Raw genomic sequence first — 6989 nt, forward strand, 5'->3', positions numbered from 1 at the left:
AAAGTTGAATGTTCTTCCAGCTGACATCATGGTCAGATACTGCAGATGAGTTGTTCTGTGAGTTTGTGTCAGCAGCAGTTGATGAGGCACCTGTGGTCAGTGTGGTGTGTGCATTTTTCAAATTAGGTTACTTCTAAAACGTATTGAACCATTATTGATGAGTTAGGTGTGTCGTATTAATGGGGGTGAATACTTAAGCAATATTATTTCACATTAATAACTTGAATTTTCTGAAATACATGTAACAAAGTTGTCATCTTCTTTGTTTTGGTCCAGGAGTTTAATTCTAATAACCACAGAGTACCAATTAGAGCTGTCAGCATTTGCAGTAAACATTAAACAAACATTATGACAAATGAAAAACCTTTTAAGATTTGAGGCAAGGATGGACAAAACAGCTCCCTCAGAGACAAGATTGTTTTTAAGAAAGTAATTACACACTTATATTTAGCAGAAAAGGCTTTCCATTTAGTGGTGTTCCTTTGTTTAATCCAAGTATAAATAAGATTAAGCAAGGAGTGTTCGAAATTCCCCAAGGGCTGAAGAGACCCACCAGGCACATAAAGTATGGGTAATGCACAATGTAAGAAATGTAAGAAATGTGCTCAGCAGGCATCGTAAAACAAGCAGAAAGAGAACACACTGCTGTACTGGAGACAACACACTCACAAAATGAAATAAAATAAAACCCAGTGGCAGAAAATATCAGAAAAAAAGAAAGACAGTTTTAATCAGTGGGTCACAATCTGTGATTATCAGATGCAGCTGATCACATTCACCATTGATAGGACACATGTATCCTTTTGTCATGCCTCATTATGGGACAGAGGTGAGGAGGTGTCAAGTTCCCTTTGTAGATCTTTTAACCATCTGGAGCAGCCACAGTTTTACTATAATGCCCCCTGCACACTGGTTTGTGTGTACTGTAGGATAGATATTGACCAAAAGATTGTTGTCGCAGTTATCTAAGCGATGATCCAATGTGTGCATTCACCCTCAAATGTCAGGAGGACAATCCTGCTGACAATGGGAGTAGGAAAACACAAACAAGTGATTAAATGCACGGGGATACCATTGACAGTCACCTTATCTAGATAACAGCACAGGGGCTGTATCCTGTTTGGTCACTATGCGTCCTTCTTAATTCTCCTGACTACTCATTCATTTGGCAATTAACATTACCTGCCATTATTTACTGTAACTGTAGTGTCAGCCAGTTAGGTTAGTTAACAAGAGGACTCAGAATAAGCTGTATCAAGGTAACAAATTCTGTTTGGGTTTAAGGGTTCATGTGTCTGACTACTTCTTGGCTGGGAACAGGAACTTCCTGGATACTTTCCCACACAAGCCCTTGTAAAACTATTTGAATTTCTTTTTGTACACACAGTTAAAACATGTTTGTGAGTTTCAGAGGTGCTAGTAGGCTGATTTTATTACCTTTTAACAAACAAAAAAAGTGATGTGGGGTATGCAGGAATGTGGAAATGCAATGGGAATGATGAAGGTGCTGTCTGGTCAGAGGAAGACCTCAAAGGAGTATTTGAACACTATGCAGCAATGTGTGTGCTTCCCTGTTTTATGTGGGCAATGCAAGACACAATACTGTCACCACTTCCACACCTGGCAATAAAGCACAAACAAGTGAAACAATGTATAACAACACAAAAGGCAAATAAATTAGGATTTTGTTTTAACTTCACAGTTTTTTTTATACTGGCTTTGCAAATGTTTTGCAGGAAGGAAAGATATTTAACATATTTGTTATGCCTCACTTTTTTGGACAGAGGATACATTATACAACATTACCAAGCTTTTAGACCTGCCTCTTTCCAGTGTGCTTGTCATCTTAACTGACAGATGATAACCGCACAACAAACGTATCAGGGAAAACCAGCATGCACTTGTCTTGAGTGCTCCTTTGGGAAGATGTGACATACACCAGGTAGGGGGAGACACAGTATGTAAGCAGCAAGGGAACTATTTGATATGAGCATGTAGTGCTGTGTTATCATAGCAGAAACACTGGGGAATTGATCTGGCTTTGGCTTGTCTGATTATTTAAACATACGGCTGGTGCAACAGCTGACTGCAAAGATGGTCGTGTCAAGATTTTGTACAGAATTCAATAAAGGAGAAGAAGCCTGTGATGAAGTGTGAAAAATCTCCTCTGGCTTCAAAGGCCTGAAAAAGAGCTCAGACCAGCTATGAAAAAAAAAGAACAATAACATGAATTAAACAGTTGGGAACAAATTCAGACATCTTTTTCATTTACAGATTAAACAAAGACTGTTTTCTCAGAAGACATCAGGTATTATTTATGATGTGGTTTAAATATCAATAGATGTTGATTTCCCAAATGCATTTTTCATTTAAGAATCTGAAAGTCAGTCAGCAAAGCTAAAAACAACCGCTGTATGTGTGCATAGTTTTGGGTCATTCAGTGTCCTCTGCTTAGCGTGCACAGATTGTTCATGTCAGCTAATCACTCACACAGTTTTCTTAGGAAAGACCGTTTGTTGGAATCTCAGCATATACTGTATAAATACATATAAGCATGTTACTGCTCTTGGTAATCAACACATGCTTTGTGTTCTGTCTTTTATTTAACACCCATGGGGCTAAAGAGTTAAAACTGAGTTAATACAGACAAATACTTTTCAAAAAACAAACTCTTATATGGACCTACGGTCAGATGCATGCACATTTGGATACAAATGACCTCACTAACCTGATTGACAGGTGAGGTAATCGTGTACTCCCAGATGGCATTAGGATGTCTATATAAGGAGCCAAACCAGCCTGCTGCAACTGCACGACCTCATTTCTCAGATCGGCAATGCTAACCATGTTTTGCACGCTCTGCCTTTAATTTGTTCGTTGCTGTTTTATCATATTAGTGCGTGACTGAAAGTTTCATTCTTGATTGGATCAAACATTTACATAGTTAAAATACAGAGAGAAAAAAGGTGCTGCACTGGCCTCCTGGTCCGATTGACAGAAGCTTTAATTTGTGCATAGACTGTGAAGTAGGTTTATTGTTGGCTCATTGTTTCTAATTGCTATGCTGATTAAATTGTGCTTCTGTTCCTTATTTAAGATGATTTTGGTTTATTACCCACTAGTTCTTAATTGACATATAGTATTTGCTGAATATTTCCACAAGTCCTCCACCTGTACAAGCACACTACATGTGCATCTTGATGCTTTGCAGTTGAAAACTCAAGTAATAGTGTGGAATGAAATGGCTCAGTGTTTACATAATGCCACTGTCTTCCTATTAAAGCCAACAATTTTCTGCTGTAGGACCTCTTGACGTAGCGACCCTTCACACAGTGTGAGAGATGCACTTATTTTAGTTTTGTACTGAGTGCGTACTTTTGGTCATTTGTCAGTTGATTAGTTCTAAGAAAAGCCAGGCACTCTGGGAGAGCAAACTGAGCTTTTATTTGATTTGTTTCAAGTGTCCTTGGTATCTTTGAGTAAATGGGTACAAACAGACTAAGTTAAACAGACAATTTAACACAAATTATTCAGTATCTGCACTTAGACTGGACTGATTAATCAGTGTCATAATTCACCTGTTGTGAAATCATAATATTAAAAATAATTTCATTGTGAAATTAACAAATCAACAAATCAAGGGTCAACTGTACTTGGGTGCTATTGACTATTGAGGTCAATTAGTGTTGTTGTAGATGTGAAATACTTTTTACAGTACGTCAAGCTGCTGCCAGCAACATGGAAACATTTCTCATATTGCATGTATTGTTTTCTTACACAAGACTTGCGCATCAAGTTTCCTGTTTAAAGTTACTCTGTAATATTGTATTTCAGTTTTCAGCTTATCTATTTCTAGTCAGGAATTCAAAACTCTAGCATTTAAACACTTCCAATGTAAATCAATAGTAGTGTCCCTGCAGCTGGCTTCTCCACAGGAAACTGTTAATCTGAAGGGCTAAATGGTCTGAACCAGCTTTTGTTTGCACAGATAAACTCCGCCCATGGTCCAATTTCCGAGGCCATGATTGGACAAAAGCTGATTACTTGTTATTTTGCCATGAAAACAGAGAAACTCAAAAGAGAGAAAAAATATATCTGTAGGACAACGCTGACATTCAAACACATCTCTTGACTTTATCTTTGATAAAGGCTTATCTTTGACATTGAAAACTCAATCGGAGTTAAGAATAAAACTAAGAGCAAACATAATTGTATTTCAATGTATATCTCATTATGAAACAGTAATATAAGGGGATGCTCAGAAGAATGGCCACGGTGAGAAATCGATTGAATTTTCAAATAACATACTTTAACTTAACTTGGAAATATGACTTATTTATTGAGCAAAATGAAAATGCCATAATAAATTGAGAGACATTTGTAAAGAGATTTGTCGTTTTACATTGATAAACGCTTTTTGGAGTAGATAGTCTCTGGAACTGACACATGCACACTGACAGTGATTTTCACAGCAGTTTGAAAATGTCAATAGACTATCAGATGTGAGATGTGATTTATAGGATGTTAAAATCCACAGTTCATTTCTTGTCGACACACTCCACAAGATCAGAAATGTAACAAAATGGACCTGGAGAGCAAGAGTGGAGAGGACCTCCTGCGGTTGACCATCTGATTCTGGTGAAACTACCTATGTCTAGAAAAAAGGGAGGCTTTGATTTTGTTGGAAAAGGTAGGGAGCTAATAATAACATCTCATGACATCATCTCATCGTATCTTATCTGTGAATCAACATCTTAATGCCTACAAGATAGTTGAGGATAGACGTCTCTGACCTCTGCTTGGTTGATTTATGATGCGTTGCATAGCTTCCTTTATCTCAACATTCAGTTCCTCGTGTTTGTGTGGATGATTTCAACATCAGATCATGAGAGCAAAAGCATTACCTCTGAGCCTTTTTTCAACCTTTCCCTGGTAATACAAGAAAATTGGGGACTCATACCAAGAGGAAACTGGAAGGACACTCAGAGAGCACAGACCTCTGACAAGACCAATATGATCATAGACCAGACTTCAGAGGGTAAATGATCTAGATCTCTTTCCCTAGTTCGTATCCCATCTCTAAAATAAGATCAGTGTAAATTGGTGCAGCATTTTTTGTGTAATCCTGCTGACATAATGACACTGTGGGAGGCAAATGCCTACCTTGTTTAATAATACACTTTACAGTCTTTCCTTTGGAGTTTCGGAAATTATATACCTACGGATGACTACTTTCCAACTTTAAAGTTAAAAAATAACTAACCTGTCAGCTACTACTATGATAGTAGTGTCATGCAGCTACCTTCTCACTTGAGCCTTACATCACAGTTTGGGTGTTAGTTTCTGACTTAGTATGAAGTCACAGTTTAGTTAACTAACAAACACATGGCGCACGGTCATGAATAAGGGGTTAATGGGGGATTGTTGTAGAGATACATTTTGACATCTTTGCATTGTTTTTGTATAGCAGTATACTAACAGAATAATGGGCACATGGGTGCCAAGAGCAGGAGTTGTCATGTATATATGGTATCAGCAGTACGAATTTATCAAAATAGCTACAGTAAAACTTGATTCTCTAATATAAGATACAGTGTGCTATTTTAGGTTAAAGTGATCATAGACATTCATGGTAATAAGAAAATTTTGAATTGCAACTGAAACTTATTTTCATCTCTAATCAAGCAGAAATGATGGTCTAATTCTAGAAATGAAGAATGCTGTGAATCAGTCCACTCAAGTAGGATTTACTAATGAGCTATTACAGGGGAACAAATATCCATTTGGAGGAGAGGAGGGAAATTTCATCAGCTTTAATTCTTCCTGTCCTCGTGGACCATCATGGAGACTAATTCCTATTTGTTCTCTGGACTGGCTGATACTGTAGAAAGCAACGTGATGACTCAAGTGGTTGACTGGCAGTAAGAAGTATTCAGATCAACATACAGTACCAATACCACAAGCTTGAAATACTCTATTACAAGTGAAAGTAATACATGGAATAACTTACACTACACTAACTCACACTTAAAATCAGCTTACAACAGAAGCTGTTAAAGAGATGTAGTGAGATGTAGTGGTGTAGGCAAAGTTCTGACATGTAGTGGAGTGAAAAAGTAGTATACTCAAAGTCCAAGCATCTCAAAGAGCAGGGTAAAAATGTATTTTGTTACTTTCTCAATGACCTGAATATACCATGATGAATGATGAAACCATCATCTATAAAACTCATGTGAACAGGTGTCTTGTCAATAGTTCGTTCACCAACATAGTCAAAAGTTTGCAAAACTGTTTTATAAGAAGCTTCATTTGGATTTTATGAGGAGAGATCTAACCCAGTCTGCAGAATGTTAGGTTAATGCTTGTATGCAACTCTCACAAAACATTATTGACTCTCTATATTTTCAAAATAAATGCAGTAAAGGTTCTTTATGTAACACAAGTGGTGTCCTTCTGTCAACCACACAGAACTATCAATTTCCTTTAATTTCACATTTCAAGTATGAAGCCTGGAGTCTGGCTCAGTCTTGGTGATGCAGTGCAAGTGTAATGACCCCTCCCTTTCATCTTCACTGTTTGTTCTGGCTTCAGTGACAACTCTGCAGTGGACGGCTGCAGAAAGAAATGACAATGTGATGGCTGTGATGTGATCGGAAAATTTATTGTGACATCTCATTTCATGCTATGACGACCCAACAAACATCACTTAGAGGCCAAATAAACCTCAGGAGACAAAAACCCCTTCTCTCACACTTTCTTTTTTCAAATCAATAGGCCTGAGGTTGTCTGACGGCTGTTTGGCAGGAGTCCAGGGATGCGCTCCGCACTATAAGTTCTCCAGCCTAAACAAACAAAGAGGTCATTTTTTTCACTCTCTCATATGACACCATATGATAATTTCTGCACAGCTCAGTGTGTAACAGACATGTGTTATCATGGTTATCATGATAAACACCAAAAAATCATTGCTTCATTAAATTTTGGCACAA

The sequence above is a fragment of the Trachurus trachurus genome, assembly GCF_905171665.1.
Source record: "Trachurus trachurus genome assembly, chromosome: 16".
NCBI classification, from domain to species: domain Eukaryota; kingdom Metazoa; phylum Chordata; class Actinopteri; order Carangiformes; family Carangidae; genus Trachurus; species Trachurus trachurus.